Source organism: Podarcis melisellensis (genome assembly GCF_964234715.1).
Source record: "Podarcis melisellensis genome assembly, chromosome: 6".
Lineage (NCBI taxonomy): Eukaryota > Metazoa > Chordata > Lepidosauria > Squamata > Lacertidae > Podarcis > Podarcis melisellensis.
This window is the reverse complement of record NC_138538.1, coordinates 64,150,128-64,170,034: the sequence shown is the minus strand read 5'-3', so window position 1 is coordinate 64,170,034 and position 19,907 is coordinate 64,150,128. Positions and strand designations below refer to the sequence as shown.

Sequence of the window (19,907 nt, the reverse complement as noted above, 5' to 3'; positions counted from 1 at the left end):
TATCTGACGTTCCACATGAAAGAAGTAATATTTAAACGCTCCTTTGCTGCTTTGAATATCACTCCATCATGGGGAACCCGTTCATCCAAGCAAAAGTACCGATATTTCTAAGTTTCTGCTTTCATAGCATTATGGAGCTGCACTATGGAAAAGACATTTGGTGACACTCTCAAGGGGTAGTAACAACTAAACCAGCTAGTAGCTGTCTCACTATGTTTTGTGTCAAAAATTATGTAAGTTATAAATGTATTTCGTGAAAAATAATTAATTTTATTCACAATGCTCACAAGAGAGAGAAAGGGAGAGGACCATCTCACTTTTTCTACTATATTTTCACTGTTAATTTTTTTTTTTACAAAAATAAACCTCTAACATCCCATCCTTTCTCTACAAAGTCCCAATTTCTTATGTTTTTGTTTGTTTGTTTGTTTACTGCATTATTTCTCGTCAGGGCAACCCAGTCAGATGGGAGAGGTACAAGTAATAAATTACTACTACTATTACTATTACTACTACTTTTATTATTAATATTTCCTCAAGATTGTGAATCTCTTTCCTATTCTATTCTATCCTATCTTCACAACAACTTTCCAAGTTGGTTAAGAGTGAGGATTTGTGGATGGTTGCCCAAGGTCACTCAGTGAAATTTATGGCTAAGTAGGAACATAAGGGGCTCCCTTATACTAAGTCAGACCATTGGCCCATCTAGCTTAGTATTGTTTACACTGACTGGCAGCTACTCTCCGGGGTTATAGGCAGGAGTCTCTCTCGCAGCCCAACATGGAGATGCTGGGAATTGAACTTGGGACCTTCTGCATGAAAAGCAGAACTATGATCCTTCCAAAATGGGAACTTGATCAGAATTGTAGACTGTATTCTAAGATTGTCTAGTAGCACCTTAGAGATCTACTAAATTTGTTCTTAGCTTTCATGTGCATGCACACTTCTTCAGATACACTGAAACAGAAGTCACCAGACCCTTATATATAGTGGGAGGGTGGAGTGGGTTTTTTCTCAGAAGGGTAGTAGCTTATACCCAGAATAAACTTAGTTGGTCTCTAAGGGACGCGGGTGGTGCTGTGGGTTAAACCACAGAGCCTAGGACTTGCCGATCAGAAGGTTGGCAGTTTGAATCCCTGCAATGGGGTGAGCTCCCATTGCTCGGTCCCTGCTCCTGCCAACCTAGCAGTTCAAAAGCACACCAGTGCAAGTAGATAAATAGGTACCGTTCCGGCGGGAAGCTAAACAGCATTTCTGTGCGCTGCTCTGGTTTGCCAGAAGCGGCTTAGTCATGCTGGCCACATGACCCGGAAGCTGTACGCCAGCTCCCTTGGCCAATAAAGCGAGATGAGCGCCGCAACCCCAAAGTCGGCCATGATTGGACCTAATGGTTAGGGGTCCCTTTAAGGTGCTACTGGACAATTTTTTTAATTTATTTCGACTGTGTCAGGCCAACATGGCTACCTACCTGAATCTGTGTTATAAGGTGTGTGTACTGGAGAATATCAAGCCATCCATGTTGTAACTAGAGTAGGGGGAATACCACTACCCCTGTTTGTTTGTTTTTAAGTATGTACATCAACATACATGATTTTCTGTCCTTTCTTCTATTTGCTTTTTTCCTGTCAGAATCTCAATTCAGGACTGCAGACCAGTCATAAATAGTCTGAGAGGAACCATTTATAAAACTCATTAGTATTACAGAGGAAGTAAAAAAAATAAAAAAATAAAAAAATGATTTCAATTAAATCTTTGAAACCATAGCAACAGAAAACTCCAATAAAGGTAAAGGATTGCAGAACCATAACTTTTCTTACATCTGTCAGTCGAGGTGTATTTAAGGCTTACTGCTAAATCTAGTGGATTTGTCCTGTAACCACTGGGACCGAAGAGGTGAATTATGAGATTTGTATTGTGGTTAAACCCATTTATTGAGGGTAATGTGAACAAAACGCTATCCTCTTTACGTTCAGTTTGCACAACACTAGGGAATGTAACAAGAGATATGTGTGTATGTAGGGGGGTTAATAATACTAGGGAATAAATTTAACTCTGCCACTGATAATAGTATTCCTCCCAAGAGGCTCACAAGTCTCCATACCAATTGAATGTCTAAAAATGTATGTGCCTTTTCATAATGGATTTGTCTCTTCCTGGCACAGAGAGGTGAGGGAACTGGAGAAGAATATATCAGCAATACACAAGGGCACCTGTTTTGTACCATTTCAACTTTTATAGCTTCCTTCCAAGAACCCTGGGAATCATAGTTTGGTGAGACTGCCAAGAATCCTGTTAAAGATATACAGTACATTTCCTTCATAGAACTACAGTTTCCTGTGTCCCCTGAGGAGAAGGAATGGCTGTTAATCCAGTTTAGGTCAAGCAGACCACAAGGGCTCTTTATTGAAATATTACAGAGGCGGCGTTGTAATTAGAGAAGAACCAAAATGCACATTTCAGTTTGTGTTTTGGCTTATAAAGGTGAAGGGATACCTGGATGAAATGTGATGCCTTAAAAACAATCATCTTCAAATCCACCTTTATTGCTATTCGCTATATGTAGCCATTACTCAGTGCCAGAGCTGCTTTTCCACCGAGTTCTGAAACAGCCTAAGCATGACAGCCTCTTCTTATCTTACAATATCCCTATTCCTGAGATATTTAGTATGCCTCCTACCCACAAATCCTGCTCTTGACACACACTGCTACCACTTAGATCTGTTCAGCAGTGGCCCATGTTCTGCTCTAAGTGACTAGCTTGGCCCTTAAGGGTCAGTAAATGAATACCATTCATTTTGAAATAAACTGCCTTTTTTGTTTTGATTGCAGTCACCTCACTGCTGCTATTTTTGCGATTCGCTTCCAGGTATGTGTGAGGTTCTGATCAAACGACATAAATTTGATATAGCATAATGGATGCCCTGAGAGACCTCGGGATTTTATTTGATGACTAACAGTGCACCACAACAGCTCAGGATTGAACCTGTAATGAGTATCAACTCCAAGCCGATTTTTACTTGTCACGGTATCTGGTTAGTACCAGTCAGTTCCTCAGTTTTAAGGACACAAGCATTGCCTTCAAAATTGAAGAAAGACACCCCCCCCCCAAATCCCTTAACTGTATATTTCCAGTCTGTTATTTATCCAGCTCATCTTTTTGTGTGTTCTCTTATACCACTTAAACTTCCAAGGTCAGCATTCTGAATGCAGTAACAATCACTCATATGTGAAGTTACTGAAGAGGCACAGTGAGTTTGGGCAGAAAGGGGGAAATGAGAGTAAGCAAAGCAGAGGCGAAAGGTCTAGGGAGGTTAAATGTATAGATATCAGGGCATTCAGACACAGGCACGTTTTTTGTTGTTGGGAAGAAGCAAGGGAGAGGGTAAGCTTCAGCATCAAATGGAAGACTGCTCCTCCTGAACAGCAGTTGAGAAGCTGTTATTTATCCAGAACCACAGTTTCCCATTTTGCCTGATGAGCTTCCAATAGTTTAAACCTGCTTGCATCTGAGGATGTGCAAAAAGTGACTCCTCTCTCTCTCTCTCTCTCTCTCTCTCTCTCTCTCTCTCTCTCTCTCTCTCTCTATATATGAATGAAAGGGTCAGGGGAAAATAAAAAGCACAATGGCGGGGGCATATTTGTCTCTCACATGCATATGGAATGAAAATATGTAACCACTTCAAATATGCATAAAGAACTGCAGGAAAATAAACTCCTGGAGCTGTGTTGCTACCCGCACACCTTTGTGCTGGCTTCTTCTGTACATTTTCATGCGATTGAAGAATCTGAGGCTATGCCTCGGGGTTCCATTTTTATCTGACTGAAAAGTGGTGCAACTAAAAGGAGGGTGTTATGCACCTTTGCTCAATAGAACAACAGCCCCTTAACCATTGTTTACACCACTCTCTCCATATTCTTCCTGTTTCTTCCCTGGACCTGGACCTATTTAGCATCTCACCCTAGAACTTTAGGACTTCATCAAGAAGCATTTTAAAATTGTAAAGACACTGAGAAATGTATTACATATACTCATACGTATATTTGGTATAAGCATGTTTATAATGTATAAACAAACAAACAAAAAGGGTGTGGTGCATTTTAGGGTGTGTGGACATCTGCTCTTGCAATGGGGCTTCTTCTTCTTGCATGCCCCCAAAATCTGCTCCAGAAGGTCTGGAACAGTTGTGGGGAGGCAGTCATCAAAGGAAGAAAGAGAAACCAGAAGTCCTGTTGTACACATGGACTTTTGTTTCATAACATAGCTGCATGCTCCCCATATTGTAGGGTCTTTAAAGGCATCTGGATAAAGATGACCCTTTATCTGTATACATTCCTCCTTTATCCGTATCCCGTATGTCCATTTGCAATTTCTTTTCATGAAAATTAATTCTAAGTAGACCCAGAACTAATTTGCATTAGCTCTGCTGAAAACAGTTCTGTTTCACCAAACATTTTTAGAGAATTAATTTGATTCAGTCCTGGTCGTCTGTTTTATATGTTCATAATTTTATGATGCTTAATGCTTATATTGTACATTGCCATAGCATTTTTTTTAAAAAAATGAGTTGGTGGTTAAGAAATATTCCTAAGGACAGAATAAATTTAAAAAGAATCTTCTTCTAAAATAAGCCCATTTTAGTATGATATATATTATATAGCCAGGTTTGAGTTAATAGGAAAAAAGACATTTGTCAGTAAAGAAAAAGGGGTGTTTTTATTTCTTTCATGACTAGATAGGAGCATATCACAGTGTTTTCAAACATATTTTTGGTATTTGTCCACACTTCTGCCAAAGCTTAAGATTACCAAATGTTCCTCCAGATTTTTTTTTAATGATGGTGGCAATTGAGCATTTGGCAGGTGCTGAAGTTTTCCTATATTTACCCCAGACATGCAAAATACTGTAGTGTCCCTATGGTGCTGACATGAAGACAGGCAAAAACAACTTACATCTTTCAGCCACTGCATGACCCACACTAATCAGTTAGGATAGTAATACCAGCTAACATTCAATGTGCTTAAGCCTCATTTTTTTTCTAATCATATATAATTTCCTTATGTAAATTTCCTCTCCATTCAAATAAATTTGTTTAAAAATAGTTGGCACTCCAGTGTAAGTCATTAGAAATATGAATGTGCCTGCTTTGTGAAATCAATTTAGGGCATATATTCATTTTGATGGCATTTCTCTTCCCTGTGTTCCATACATTAATGCTATCTTGGATTTTCTTAAATGAAGAAACAATAATTACAGTTTTTTATCATCACTGGAAATATTGTAATTTTGGAATACAATCCTAAACATACTTTTTGGAGAGCAGGGTGGCTAACCTGTGGCCATCCAAATGTTAAACTCTTAACTCCAATCAGATCCAGACACCAACGGCCTGGGATGGTGAGTGATGTAGCCCAACAACATCTGCCTAACTCTGGAGAATTAAAAAAGGAATGTCTTAAGTGTTCTCTCCTTCAAAGGAAGCCAAAACGGGAAAGCACCACACAGTAAAATTCACCAAAATTGGACAGCACCACACAGTGGAATTCACCACTTGGTGAAGTTTGGAACATGAAATAATATGTTGCCCTATCCTCAACTTGGATGTGTCCTCTCTTAACACAGAGAGAGAAATTGGGTGGTCCCAAGCATGGCCTAGAACAGCATTTGGTCAGTGTAGTCTTGGGCACCATTAATACGCTACCTGCTATGATGACAGAGAACAGCAGCAGACCCTTTAACTCACTTCTTTGGAACTGAATGATGGGATCAACCTATGCTGCTGCTAATATGCCTCAGACATTTTTCATTCTTCACTGCACAGAAGGTCCATTAATAAACCAAAAGTAAGATAGCCCATTCATAGCTAAGTAAACTCAGATACAATAGTTTGCATAGTGCAGCAGTTTAAACTCTTAGCTGTGGTCAGCAAAGGCTTCTGGGATGTCTTTGAAACATCTAGATGAGTTATAAAGCCAGGATGAGGAAACTGGAGCCCTGCAAGATGCTATTGGACTACAGCGCCCATCAACCTTGACCATTTTCTGTGCTGGAAGAAGCTGATGGGAGTTCTCTATCTGTGCTATAAAGGTATACAGATGTGGTGGTGGTGGTGGTGGGGAATTTATCTATAAAGGTAAAAGTGACACTTGGTATTTTTTCCTCCCAGAATACTATACTTAAACAAACATGGTTCCAATATGAAACTTTTTTCTTTAGTTGTATTTCAGATTTTCTATAAACATCAAGATGGTGAACATCACAGTTCCCAAAATATATGAAGCTATGCAGATATATGGGACACAGGTGGTGCTGTGGGTTATGCCGGCTCCCTTGGCCAATAAAGCGAGATGAGCGCCGCAACCCCAGAGTCGGCCTCGACTGGACCTAATGGTCAGGGGTCCCTTTACCTTTTTATGCAAATATAGCTGGTTATGAATATGCTGATTTAAATAAACTAAATATGGATTTTAAAGAATTTGACTTTGAACTTCACAATAGAAAATCTCATGAGTATTATCACAGTCAGAAGCAAATGACAGCCCAAAATAACCAAGTGAACTATACCAAAATGCACATTCTGGAGTGTAAGTTGATATTATTTTATAATGAGAAAACAGAAAGCCCACAATTATATTTTACCTGTTTTTTTCCTATTTCATGACCATAGAAGACAAAGTGAGCAACAAACACACCACCTACCTCCCGCAATGCATGTTAAGTTACCAGAACTGAAGTTACTTAGAGCCAAAAAAGTAATGGCTTTGTTTTCAGATCATAGCTAGTATTCCTGAATTTTGTTGAGAATCTTTGGAGTTAATTGTTCATCACTGGCTCTATTTTGATTTGTGGTAAATAAAATAATAATAATGATAACAACAACAACAACAACAATGTGACAATTTAAACTCTGGGAAGATGATGCTCAGAAAGTGGAATAAAACACAGTTGTGTGGTTATTGAAATTGTGGACAGAGAAATTTGGGGCTGATTTCACTCAATTTCTCCAATGGGGTGAAAAAAATTTCAATTAGTTTCTAGGAAGTGGGACTCACTATTAGCAGTGGCAGTCACTCTGAATGCCAGTTTGCATCATCCATAATGCCTCGAACCCAGCACCATTCTATACATCTCCTACCATAATAATAGAGATGATTCACACATGCATTTTCATCACTCAGTGACTACAACATCAAATGGTATATTTCTTGCTTGCATGACTGACTCATCACAAATCAAATACAACTGAGAGACTGAATCAAATACAACAACAGCTGAACCTCATAATTTTCAATAGAGTCAGTTCACACATTCATCTATTCTCACAATATGCTAGGCAATATGCTTTCATGAATTCTGAAACCAGTCATGATGTGGCACAAACCCCCACAGAATGAAGGAAGATTCAAAAGCACAGAATGGACAGGTAAGAGCTCAGTCCTTTTTTTGTCTGCAATTTTCTCTCCGAAACCAAATATCAGATATTTTCTCCTGGTGAGTGCTACTTCCAATCACAGAGACCAATTGAAAAGGTATACCTTGCTCTCCAGATAATGGTTTGGGAGTTTGAAAATTTTGCTCATTCTGATTCTTCACATATAGTGTCTAGGCTCTTTTAAATCTTTATTTTAAAATCTATGTTGTCATATTTAAAGCAGATGTCTGTGCTTCAGTCTTTGAAAAGTGTTATGTACTGAAGTTCTCACCCTGGGCCAGCAGGGGGATACTGTAGATAGTTTTCACTCAGGGATTGAAAGTGACGTTCAGTGATTGGATAGTTACAGAAAGTGGTTACTGTTGCGATGTAGTGAAGCTCTATATAAGCAGGCTGGCTGAACCCTTCAGTTCAGTTCTGTTCTGGCCTGTGAATAAACAAGAGCTGTTTGAAGAATTGCTGTGTCGTCTGATATGTTCACCCACAACTTAACAAAAAGAATGTCCTTCTCCTTGTGAGTGAAACCATGCAAACTTTTTATCACACTTGAGTCACACTGTGCAAGGGATGCCAGGAGACGGATAAATTGCTTCACATACCAGATTGGATTATTCCCAGTTCTATTTAAATGGGTCCTTTATGCTCCAGTTATGCTCTAAAAAGGAAAATAGTTCTCTGGGAGGAGTGAGTCTTAGTGGAAAACTATATGTTACTAAGTGCTACTCATGGTGTTATTACCAGATTTACTTTTTCTAATCTACAAGAAGGGATGCTGAAAGGAATTCAGGTTTTGATGAAAATGGACCTGCTCTGCTCCATAACTCCCAGATCAATGTGTGGATTGGAATGCAACTTAACCTTCAGATTTTGCACTTTTCCAAATTTTGTAATACGCTTTTCGGCTCAAAAATGCAATGAAACATTTGATCAAATGCATATATTAGGGGAAAACACATGTAGAAATATGTGTGCTGATATAAAAATACATTTGTAAATATGCATTTTGTGTTAAAATATGTGTTTTTAAATACAAATTTTCATTCAGATTAAAAAATAATCCAGTTAAATGTGAAAGCGGAATAGACTTACAAATTAACGTGTGTGAAACTGGCAGACCAGAAATTGGCTGATCCTTCCATGCATATGTAAAGGTGATGCAATTTATATTCAGCAAAGAATGTTTGAAAATCTTGCAGCCTCAAACATTCATGGAAGGTGAACACAAAGGCAGGATTGATTTTTAAAATGCCATTAAATGAATCGAAAACATGGCAGTTGTATCCTTTAGACCAGGATATGAACTTGGCAAGAGTTCAATGGCTGCATGTTCACACTCTGTTCTTTATCTCAACTCCGGAAGACGCCTGCTTGGGAATGTGATTACAATACTGGAGCCGCATGTCAAGTATACCCTCATCTTGTTTTGGTAGCAAGGGTATTAGTTCAGGGAGCAATTTGAATTCGGAAGGTCAGGAGTAGGTCAGGGTAAATCTTGGCAGCGTTTCTGCTTGTTTCTGAGCTCAGACCTAATAGATACACAGCAGTCGGCTGAGCTCGCAAGCTTTTGCAAATGAGTCTAGAGGGGCTTGTTCACCAGAGTTTACGTTTCTAGCAAACAGCAGCTTTTAATAAATAGCATATAACTTTATTTGAGTGGATCAGAGATATTTGTTTTTCAAGAGTTTGGCTAATATTCCCTTTATTGCTTATGCCCCTACATTTCTGTGGTTTATAGCACATGAAATATCTAGATGCTAAATAAGATATTCAGCTTTACTTTCCTCTTTTCTTTATTCTTTCTTTTTGGGCTGTTGCAGTCTAACCTTTTGTTTTGCTTTGTTTAACTTCTAGTTCAACGTGGGTGAGTGTCAATTGAGCTTGACTGCATTGCAGGAAATAAATTATTTTGCAAGCGTTAACAAGAAAACAAGAGCAAAAGAAATTTCCCCAATAGTGAAAGGAGCTATAAATGTATCTGATTGCTTTGCCTAGTGATGCCCAAACTTCTGATAGGTGACAGGGAAGGCTCTTTTTATAAAGCCAGAACTCAGTTCTGGCACCTCTCAGGTGGGCACCATTGCCATTATAAGAAAACAAGGGAGGCATTCCTGGTGAGTTCCGGCACCTCTATTTCTAGAGAAACAGCACTGTTCATTAGCGTACCTAAGGCAGTGTGTTATTCCATGGAGCTATAGCTCAGAATTAGTATTTGTTTGTACTTACAGACACAAATTTACATAAAACTTTATTCTGACTTCAGAAGACCAGCTCTGGCAGCTCTCTTGGAAAATCCTTGCACAAATGTATTGTTTTAAGTGTTCATACACACTAATCCAGGGGTAGGAGAACTTTTGAGCCCTTGGCTAACCCTCTTGGGGCCATCAACTACTACATTTTTCCAATAGTATGGATTCCTGTGAGGTCTGTCTGCAGTTTGTTCACACCAGTCATGCCCTCACTGATACCTCCAAACCAGGAGTGTTGTAAGTGTCTTCACAGAGTGTGGGAGGTGTCAGTATAAGGCAGAGAACAGTCAAACTTGATCTTAAGAGTTAAGCTGGTTGCTTATTTTCCATCAAGGCCAATCTTTTTCTTATAAGCCTAGATGCTTCTGTTCCTACGAGGCAGCAGCGCTTGAGGTTGGAAGACTTAGCCCACATACACACGAGTGAAGCGAAGCCTGCTGCAGAAAAATATCTCAAAAAGAGAAGTCATCGTAAAGTGGCTGGTTTAGGAAGGATCATAGCTCAGTTGGGGAACATCTGCTTTGCATTCAGAAAGCTCCAGGTACGACAGGGAATGTCCTGGTCTAAAACTCTGGAGAGCTTCTGCCAGCCTGTGTAGACAATATTAAGTTAGATGTTCCAATAGTTTGACTCAATAGGACAGCTTCCTACGGCTCTGTGCTACCAGACACAACTCCGAATGCTAATAATCTCTAAGGTACAAGTAAAGAAAAGCAATGCAGCAGTCACATGTACTCCAGAAATTATGGAAGTGGCTGGGAATACATGCTGGGGGCGGGGTAGGATTTGATTTGATTTGCATTTTAATGCAAACCTACCTAATGTTCTCTTCCTGAGACAACATACAGGCCAAAACCTTTCAACATTTGCCTCTCCAAATTTTGCGGGGCAGGTTTCCAACAAGAACAACAAGAAGAATGTACAATGAGCAAAAGCAAGTAAATGTGAAAGCTAGGGCAGAAGAGAAGCGAAGCAGTTCCAAAATGGTCAGTATGGTGGTTTTGTGTTAATGGTGCTGAGAACCAGAACTCACTGGCTGTAATGGGATGCTTTCTTTCTCCTTGGCAGAGCTTTGGGAAAGGAAATTGCTGGTGCTACTTCAATTTCCTTATTGTATGATTAATACATGATTAATACATCATGGGCAGGAACATTGAAGAATATGTTTGAGAACTGTATTCCCCATGTGTGTCTAGTTTGAATTGCTGTTTGTAAGTTTTTAACTGCTTCATGGTGTACGTTGAAAACAAATGCACCAATATGATGCATATGCACACATTTTGCTGTGATTATCATGCGATTGCCACAGCAAGCAGCAACACTATTTGACCTGTGCCTTAAGGCTCACTCCTCCTAGTGTGTGAAAGCACAGGTGCATGCTAAGGGAGTGGAGGAAATGAATAATTCTTCCTTTAGAGTGACATTACTAATCCGGAAAGTGCTTGTGTTCTGGCCTAGTCAGTTTTACATAAAAGATAAATGATGATGTTAGGAACTGGGAAAAGTTATGAATAGCCTCAACCACACACACATAGCGAGGAGCTTGCTCCATTACATTTGCCAAATCTGCTGGATCAAGGCTGTTGAACTCAACCTTGCTTCCCCACCCACCTGGGCTCCCACCAATGCCTATCTGAAGGCAGCCTGAATGGATCAATCAGACAACGACTTCTCCTCAAAGTGCCTTAGCCTGGATAAATAACATACATTTGACCACACACCTAAAGATCATTTGAATTATCTCTCAGAAGCAGGCTAACAGCAGCACCCTAAGGGACTTCCAGTACTGGGTATAACATGAAACTTGGAAGGATAGTCCCTGCTCAGAATATTCTCCTTTCTCTCTTGCAGGCTCTAAATACTAAAATGGAGGGGGGGGGAGAGATATGACCCCCCACTGATGCTCCATGGAGAGGAATCTCCCCCACCTGCATTAAGTGAGTAATCTCTCTCCCTCCCCCCTCCATGTCTTTGAATGCATTCCAATCACACAGGCCCAGCACATGCGCTGAGCTAATAAACCATAACAGCTCCATAACCGATCTGTTACTGTCTATTGACTCAACGATCCATGAAATAAAAATTCCTGCAACAGACTTTGATCAGAAAGACTAAAAGCCCTTTTAGAGCACTTACGGACTTTCACATACATAAACACCTATTTGGAAAAGGTGCGCTTGGCTGTAAGAGCTCCAGAAGAATTAGCATGCGCAGCTTGGAAAGGAGCATAATCGCACCAGTAACTAAAACTGGTTATAATTATAAGGCACCTTTCATCATATTGTCTTGACGGTGCAGTGCTGCAGTCTATTCAGTGAAAGATCATAGACTGGTAGGACAGGTGTCTTGCCCATCTGCTTCATCTAGCGATTCTTTTAAAGACAGCTTCAAAGCAGTGTCTTAAAAACAGCCCTCACATCACTCATGTTCAGGGGCACATTTCAGGATCAGCTTGGCCTCGTATTGTACCCTCGTTTGGATTTATTTGAGGGATGCTGCCGTGCTCAGGCGACCCCCGTTGACTTTGACGACACTCGCATGAGCACGGAAACACCTCGGTAGCAAAGCGACGATGAGAGCTTTACTCCCTGACATGTACCCGTGTTAGTTCATCCATTGACTCATTTGGAACTTGGCTACAAAATGAGAAACATAATATGGTTGGGCTCTAGCGACTTCTTTCTAAGGCCGAGTAAACGATGGGCAGAAGGCTGTATGGATGAAACTACCTTGGAATTGTTGACAGGGATTGTTTTCCCCAGGACAACAGCCCAAAGATAACAACCCGTGAATTTTGACTGCATCATCAAGCTCCTATAGGAGGGTAGGCAATTGGGTGGCCTCCAAGTATCATTGGACTGCTATTCCCATCATCCCTCACTGCTGGCTACGCTGGTTGGAGCCCAACACATCTGGAGTCAAACATCTGGAGAAATGTGAAGGGCATCATGTTGGCCCAGGCAACGCTGGGCCAGTCTTGTGTGTGTGCGTGTGTGTGTTGTGGCAAGACAGACAGACAGACAGACAGACAGACAGACAGACAGACAGACAGAGACTTCAAGCACTACTTGTACTTTTGGAGTGAGTTCCCAGTAGTGATGTATGGAAGTGAGAGCTGGACCATAAAGAAGGCTGATCGCTGAAGAATCAATGCTTTTGAATTATGGTGCTGGAGGAGACTCTTGAGAGTCCCATGGACTGCAAGAAGATCAAACCTATCCATTCTTAAGGAAATCAGCTCTGAGTGCTCACTGGAAGGACAGATCCTGAAGCTGAGACTCCAGTACTTTGGCCACCTCATGAGAAGAGAAGACTCCCTGGAAAAGACCCTGATGTTGGGAAAGATGGAGGGCACAAGGAGAAGGGGACGACAGAGGACAAGATGGTTGGATAGTATTCTCGAAGCTACCAGCATGAGTTTGACCAAACTGCGGGAGGCAGTGGAAGACAGGAGTGCCTGGCGTGCTCTGGTCCATGGGGTCACGAAGAGTCGGACACGACTAAATGACTCAACAACAACATGTCTCTGAAATTATAGGTGGGCAGAAGGCTGTTGTGCTCAGCTTCTGCCTCTAGACTTATCTAAAATGGAATTTTCAGGGAAATGCCACACCTTCCTGCACTGAAGGGAATTCTGAGGCAAGGTCAAAGTGTTTTCTAGAAGGCAAGTGAAATTTCTCAAGGAGGTTTCTGCTGCCTGTCCAGATAAAGGCCATTAACTCTGCAAAACAAATTGGGAAAACGAAAAGAGAAAAGAGGAAAAGGAAATCCCTGCACGATGGCTCGTTGCTGATGTGGACCGACCACTAGAGGGGGATGCGAGACACATTTTGGACTCCTGAAACATTATCTCTGTCTTTCTTTTTCATCTGCACTCTGTTGTGCTTTTAAGGCTATAGATTAGCTATATCCTTCAGTTACATTTTATGAGCTTAATTGAACATGTTCATCCTGGAGAGATAATTCAAATTATATTTACTTTACCAATACTAAGAAGTGCTGGGTAAAGAAGCAGAGCAAACAGTAGCAGGTCTGAGAACTGCCAAGGTAGATAATGATACTATGCTTTTAACCATTTTATTTTATCACGAGCACCGCAGCTTTGTTATTTTCTGACGCACGCTTCTCGTGCATCAGCACATTCATGAAGCGAAAGCTTACCTCTAACAATAGGTGCTCGGGAATGCCGTTGCAGTTTCTTTTAAAATAAAAATAAAATAAAACCCTATTATTTAATTTTCAAAAGGGGGAGAGAAAAAAACAGCGAAGACTCTTTCTGTTTGACAGTCTCTTAATCCCTACAGGATACCAGTGAGCCCTGAATGAAATCGGTCTATTTGACACTCTTGGCTACATCCCTCAAAAGAAAGACACAATCTGTGATCACTTACAAGACACCGCAGATTTCAAGAGCACAGCAATACTGTAAGTGGGGTTAGAGAACCTGGGGAAAAAAATTAATCTCTTTAGAAGATCTGGCTTTGCCCCATACATCAGTAACCGTGCTCTTGTCTTTTAAATGTACTGGGAAACCTAACACTTGTGCTGTTGGTTGTCTTTAATACAATGCTTTTTCACTGCAGGGCAGAAAATAGAGAAGAGAAAATGGCCACAGCACAAGGGTGTTCTTACTCTGTCTTGAACTCATTCTGCGGTTCCTAGATCTTGCAGATTAATAACAGAAGACACAGCAGTAGATTCAATTTTCTGTCAAATGAGCTGACACCTTGTCGGGAATAAAGGTTAGAAGCTGACATAGAGTAGTCATTTCATTTTTATATAGCTACTTAAATTACTCTGCTACTCAGCATATCACAAACCTTAAAGTGGGAGGGGGGGAGGTTAATTCTCTCCAGGAGTAAGGATAAATGGCCCCGAAATTTAGGAGTTTTTGTAGAGGAGGACCCAAGGGCTAAGAGGAATCTATTCTGCAGCAACATCCCACACTTATTATACAATGAAGCTTCGGGTTCTCAGCTTACTGAAGCATAGCTGTCAAGTGTCCCTTATTTGAAGGGACAGTCCCTTATTCCAGCGCCATGTCCCGCTGCTGTCCCTTATTGATAGATGTCCCTTAAATGTCCCTTAAATGATGTCCCTTAAATTTCAAAGGAAGCAGCTCCTCTCCCTCCCTCCCTGCCGGCCAGGGAGGAGGGAGGCTCCAATTGTGTTGCTTGGCTGTGTTGCTCACTCAATAAGAAGTCTAAGAACAACTGGGGGGGGTGGAGCTTGCATGCCTTGTGTGTGGCTAGTTAATGCAAGCTGAGGGGGTTTTTGAATGCTGGACGCCATTTTGTTGCACGTGCTGCTGCAAACTTTGCAGTGCAAAGCCAGGCCGGGGAGCCATCTTAAGTTGAGGCTGCATAGGCCCTTGTGGTGCATGTGATTCAGATTCTATTCAGTTGAACCTCTGGTTACAAAGTTGGTTGGACAGTGTTCTCGAAGCTACGAGCATGAGTTTGACCAGACTGCAGGAGGACAGGAAGACTGGAGTGCCTGGAACAGGTGAGGCTGCAGGTCCCTTATTTTGGCTGCTGGTCCCTTATTTTCAAGGCTGTTGGTCCCTTATTTTCAAATCTGTAAGTTGACAGCTATGCTGAAGGTTGTGGGTGTTTGCAGTTGACCTGCTCTTGGGCATTTGTTCTGATTTGTTTGCAGGGAGGTTGGATGATATTGCCTCAAAGCAAGTGTTATCCCATACTTTCCAGGGCGTTTCCCCATCACTTCCAGAGGCAGGAATGCTTCTGAATGTTAGTTGCTGAAAAACACAGGAGGGGGGAGTGCTCTTATGCTCAGGTCCTATGAGAGGGTTTCTCATGGGCAGCTGTGTGGGCACCAGGGCTGGATTTAGGCTTGATGAGGCTCTAAGCTCCTGAAGGTGATGGGGGCCTTTATATGTCCAGCTGTCCTTTGTCACTGTTTTTTTGTGTTGAATATATGCTACATGGTAATTTATGGACCTAATAGGTGCCTAAAGCCATTTGCACATAACAAAATATGTATTTTATCAAAGTCATTGTTGAACTGAAATACAATTAAAAAGAAGTATACAGTGGTACCTCTAGTTACGAACTGAATTCGTTCCGGAGGTCCGTTCTAAACCAGAAATTGTTCTTAACTAGAGGCGTGCTTTCGCTAATGGGGCCTCTTGCTGCTGCTGTGCCGCCAGCACACGATTTCCGTTCTCATCCTGGGGCAAAGTTCTCAACTTGAGATAACTCTTGCAGGTTAGCAGAGTTTGTAACCTGAAGCGTTTGTAATCTGATGCGTTTGTAACTCGAGGTACCACTGTATTAATAGTGAAATACAATTAAGAAGAAGTATATTAACAGTAAAATAATTATTAAGCTCTAACTTAAAATGATTTTTTATATGATTATGGCTTTCATTTTATGGATCAATGGTCTTGTTAGATAGTAAAATTCATGTTCAATTGCTGTTTTAGGGGTTGTTTTTAAAAGTCTGGAACGGATTAATCCGTTTTGCATTACTTTCTATGGGAAAGCGCGCCTTGTTTTGGAACACTTTGGTTTTGGAACAGACTTCTGGAATGGATTAAGTTTGAGAACCAAGGTACCACTGTATACAGAAATGAGCAAACCAGTGATATTTTAGGGAGCAGGCTAGCAGACGGGGCCCATTACTTACATCATAGGCACCTACACAACACAAAACACTGTTGCTGTATGTAGGTTTTATTTTATTTTTTTCTATGTTATATTTTGAAAATGTACATCCAGGGGTTTTTTTTTCCTTTAAATTTTATTGGGGCCCCCAAGAGAGTGGGGCCCTAAGCTATAGCTTGTTTAGCTTATACGTAAATCCGGCACTGGTGGCCACTATAAGAATAGGATGCCAAACTTGATGAGCCACAGATCCGATCCAACCAGCTCTTCTTATGAGCCTTATCACAAAAAAGATCTAGGCTGAATGTAGACACATCTGTTAGAAAATAAGACTAAATTGCTTTCTAAAATGTATAAATTAATATTAGAATAGCATGAACAAGTCAAATCAGTTATGATATACTGGGCGAGGGACTTTGGATATCATATGCAACTTGAAGCGTGGGAGAGGCTATGGAACCGGGATTCAAAGTTTACAGCATGTTATACTTAGAAAGAAAACTGCATGATAATGATATGTCGGTGGTACTTAACACCTAGTAAATTAGCAAAAATGTGAAAAACAAGGTCAAATACATGCTGGAAATGTAAGGAAAAGAAGACATGTAAGGAAAAGATATGTGGTGGACTTGTAAAGTTGTGAAATAATTCTGGGAGATGATATATAATGAACTGAAAAAAAAGTTTAAAATAACCTTTTCTTTAAAAACCCGAAGCTTTCCTTCTATGAATTCTAGTTGCCGAAATACCAATGGACCAGAAGAGACTATTTATATATGCGACCACTGCTGCCCAGATGTTAGTAGCCCAGAGATAGAAAGAAGACCTAGTACCTACCAGAGAAGAATGGCAGAAAAAACTGATGGATTATGCTGAGATGGCAAAAATGACTGGAAAAATCAGAAACCAGGAAGATAAAAATCCCAATAAGGAATGGGGAAATCATATAATTTACCTTAAAAATCATTTCAAACAATCAAAATCATTAGTAGGACTGGAATGACACTTGTAGTTTAACATTAGACTGTGTTTGTAATGGGATTTTAATAGAATTGGATTAATAGAGAAGATGCAGAAAGAAAAAAGTTAACATAAGGACCCACAAAGGGGAGGGAGGGTCCATGGGAATTTATGGAATTCTCTTTTTCTTTTGGTTGTTTGATAATTGTTTGTAAATTTCAAAATCTGAAAATTAAACAAATTTTATATTAAAAAACAGACACATCAAAAATGCATTTTAGGAACATTTGTTGTAAACCACAAAGTGATTCTCTCTAGTGGAAGCCTGTGCACAGTTTTCCACTAGTGGTATGGGGGTAACTCAGTTTGTTAGAGTGTGGTGCTGATAATGTCAAGGTTGCAGGTTTGATCCCCGTAAGGGATAGCTCAATATTCCTGCATTGCAGGTTGTTGGACTAGATGATCCTCAGTGTACCTTCCACTATGATTCTATTATTTCCTCTTAGATTTTTTCTCTTCTCTCACCTACCCCCTTCAAGTTGGCTTGCAGGGGTCACGAGAACCCACAGAACAGTGCACAGGGGCAAGAAAAGTCAGGTTGTTCCATTACGAAGCAGAAATGCTTGTGCTGATGGAGGAATCTGTTTAGTGCTACCTCAAATTCCTCCTTAAATAAATTAGAACCATTCCAGATTAACATTGTGAGCGCCCCAAATTAGGTATTTCCACATTTCTCCAGCTATACTGGCCATCGTATCCAAATTTAATGACTGTCAGAATATACTGATTTATCTCTGATGTTTTCGATATTGGCAAAATTATTCACATATGAATGCCAACACCCACCAGTTTTCAGACATCCACTGTAACTTATCCAGGCTTTCTCCCTCTTTTATTACCATTGCATTTGCCAAACATACTTGCATCATGGGCAGGAAGGTTATCATATGCTTGTTCCATTTTTATTCATAAGATGCATCCTATCTCACATCTTCTTTATCTCCTTTGAACGTGCATGTGCAGAAAGGCTACGTTACAGCCATTCCCCTCTTTGCCATAACTAGCTTCTTGTTTCACTTCATCACAACTGATAGCAGATCTCTAGTTGGCAGCAAAGCCTGTTACAAATGATTGTGTGCTCCTTTTGGATAGCAAAGAGAAAGGTCTTATCTCGAAACTTTATCTACTCTTATTACAGACACCCGATAAATATAGCAAGAAGGTTTATGTGGGGGAAAATGGGAGGGGGATTTAGATATGTACTTGTCTGTGATCTACCACTTGGACATCAGAGAGCTTCTTTCTCACCATGCGGAGAGGCCTCCTTTAGAATACACTTTCATCAGTATCCATCTTATCCCTTGAATGGGACTGCTATAAAATCCACAAAAGACCAAACTTTCATTGTTGCAAAGGATGTAAAATGAAAGCATGTTTTTAGCTTAAAAGGAATTGCAGCACAAGCCTAACCTTGCCTACTCAGAAGCTAGTCCTGTTGAATTCAGAGAGGATCACTCCCAGGTAAGCAGGGTTAGAATCGCCCTCTTAATTTACCAGGAAACTGACCTAGTGTTTACCTGAAGGATTCTATTCTTAAGGAGCAATAGAAAATCATGGCAAATGTCTTGCTACAAGACAATATTGCTACTGTGTAATCATGGAAGAGGAAAAGATCCCAGAATTAAATGAGGGGGTCTTAAAAGATGTGACACTGCCAAAAATGATCAAGCTAAGAGTTCAAGAAAGAGATAAATTGATACATTGGCAGGCTCAGACTACACACTTGCAATCAGCAAAATTTGGATAAAATTAGAAGAAGAATTGATGAAGTATGTGTAAGGAAATGCAGAAGAATTTTGTTAAAATCTGAAGAAGAATTGATGAAGTATGTGTATGGAAATGCAGAAGAATTTTATTAATACAAGGAACCAGAAGAGGAAATGGAGGGAAGTCATGAGGTCTAAAGAACCTCCAAGATAAGGTTTTGAAATGTTTTTGTGAATGGGGATTGGGGGAATTTGTTTCTTGTAGTTAATTGTGGAAATTAATTGTGGAAAAAACAATAGAATTCCATTTCAAAAAAGAGAAGAAATAGAAAGAAGGAGAAAAGCTTTAAATAATTTCCGGATAAAGCAAACATTCTAATCATGGATTGGAAGAAAACAGGGCTTTTTCATTATTCCTTTCAGAAATCCTAGGGGCGGGGGGGGGGGGGGAAAGAACTGTTGCCCCATCTCGGTAAGCGTTTGAATAATGTCAAAAGAGATTGTCTAGCTGTCCTTGAAAAGCTATCCCAGAGTGCCAGCTCTGTGGAAGGATCCCCCATCCCTCCTGGAGACCAAGACAGGGAGAAGGGAATGCAGAGTGGGAGGAGCCCTGCGAATGCAGTTGCTCCCTTGAAACATTAACAATAAAGTCCAGCACAGCAAGGCATGCACCCAAGGTCCCTGGACAGTCATTTGCCTCATTTTGCCCCAGTTCTAACACTGGGGGCTTAATCTGGATGAGATATTCACAGCATGAATGGCATCTCGCCTTGTTTGATTCCACAGAGGACAAGCAACTGTCCATTTGTGAAGGGTTAATGAGTGGCTCCCTTTAAATAAAGAAAAACAAACAACACCCCCCCCATTGTATTTACAGCT

General features: G+C 40.5%; 1 protein-coding gene and 1 long non-coding RNA gene across 2 annotated transcripts in view; one reads left to right on the top strand and one right to left on the bottom strand.

Annotated features, from left to right (window-relative positions):
* The window catches only part of LOC309371715 (serine/threonine-protein kinase TNNI3K), a 136,218-nt gene that overhangs the window by 50,159 nt on the left and 66,152 nt on the right, over positions 1-19,907 (bottom strand). The gene's annotated exons all lie outside the window — the stretch shown is intronic.
* On the top strand, positions 13,626-17,413 carry LOC309371340. Its single transcript, XR_014169064.1, has 3 exons — positions 13,626-13,723; positions 13,981-14,101; positions 17,040-17,413. It is a non-coding gene; the product is annotated as an uncharacterized lncRNA (long non-coding RNA).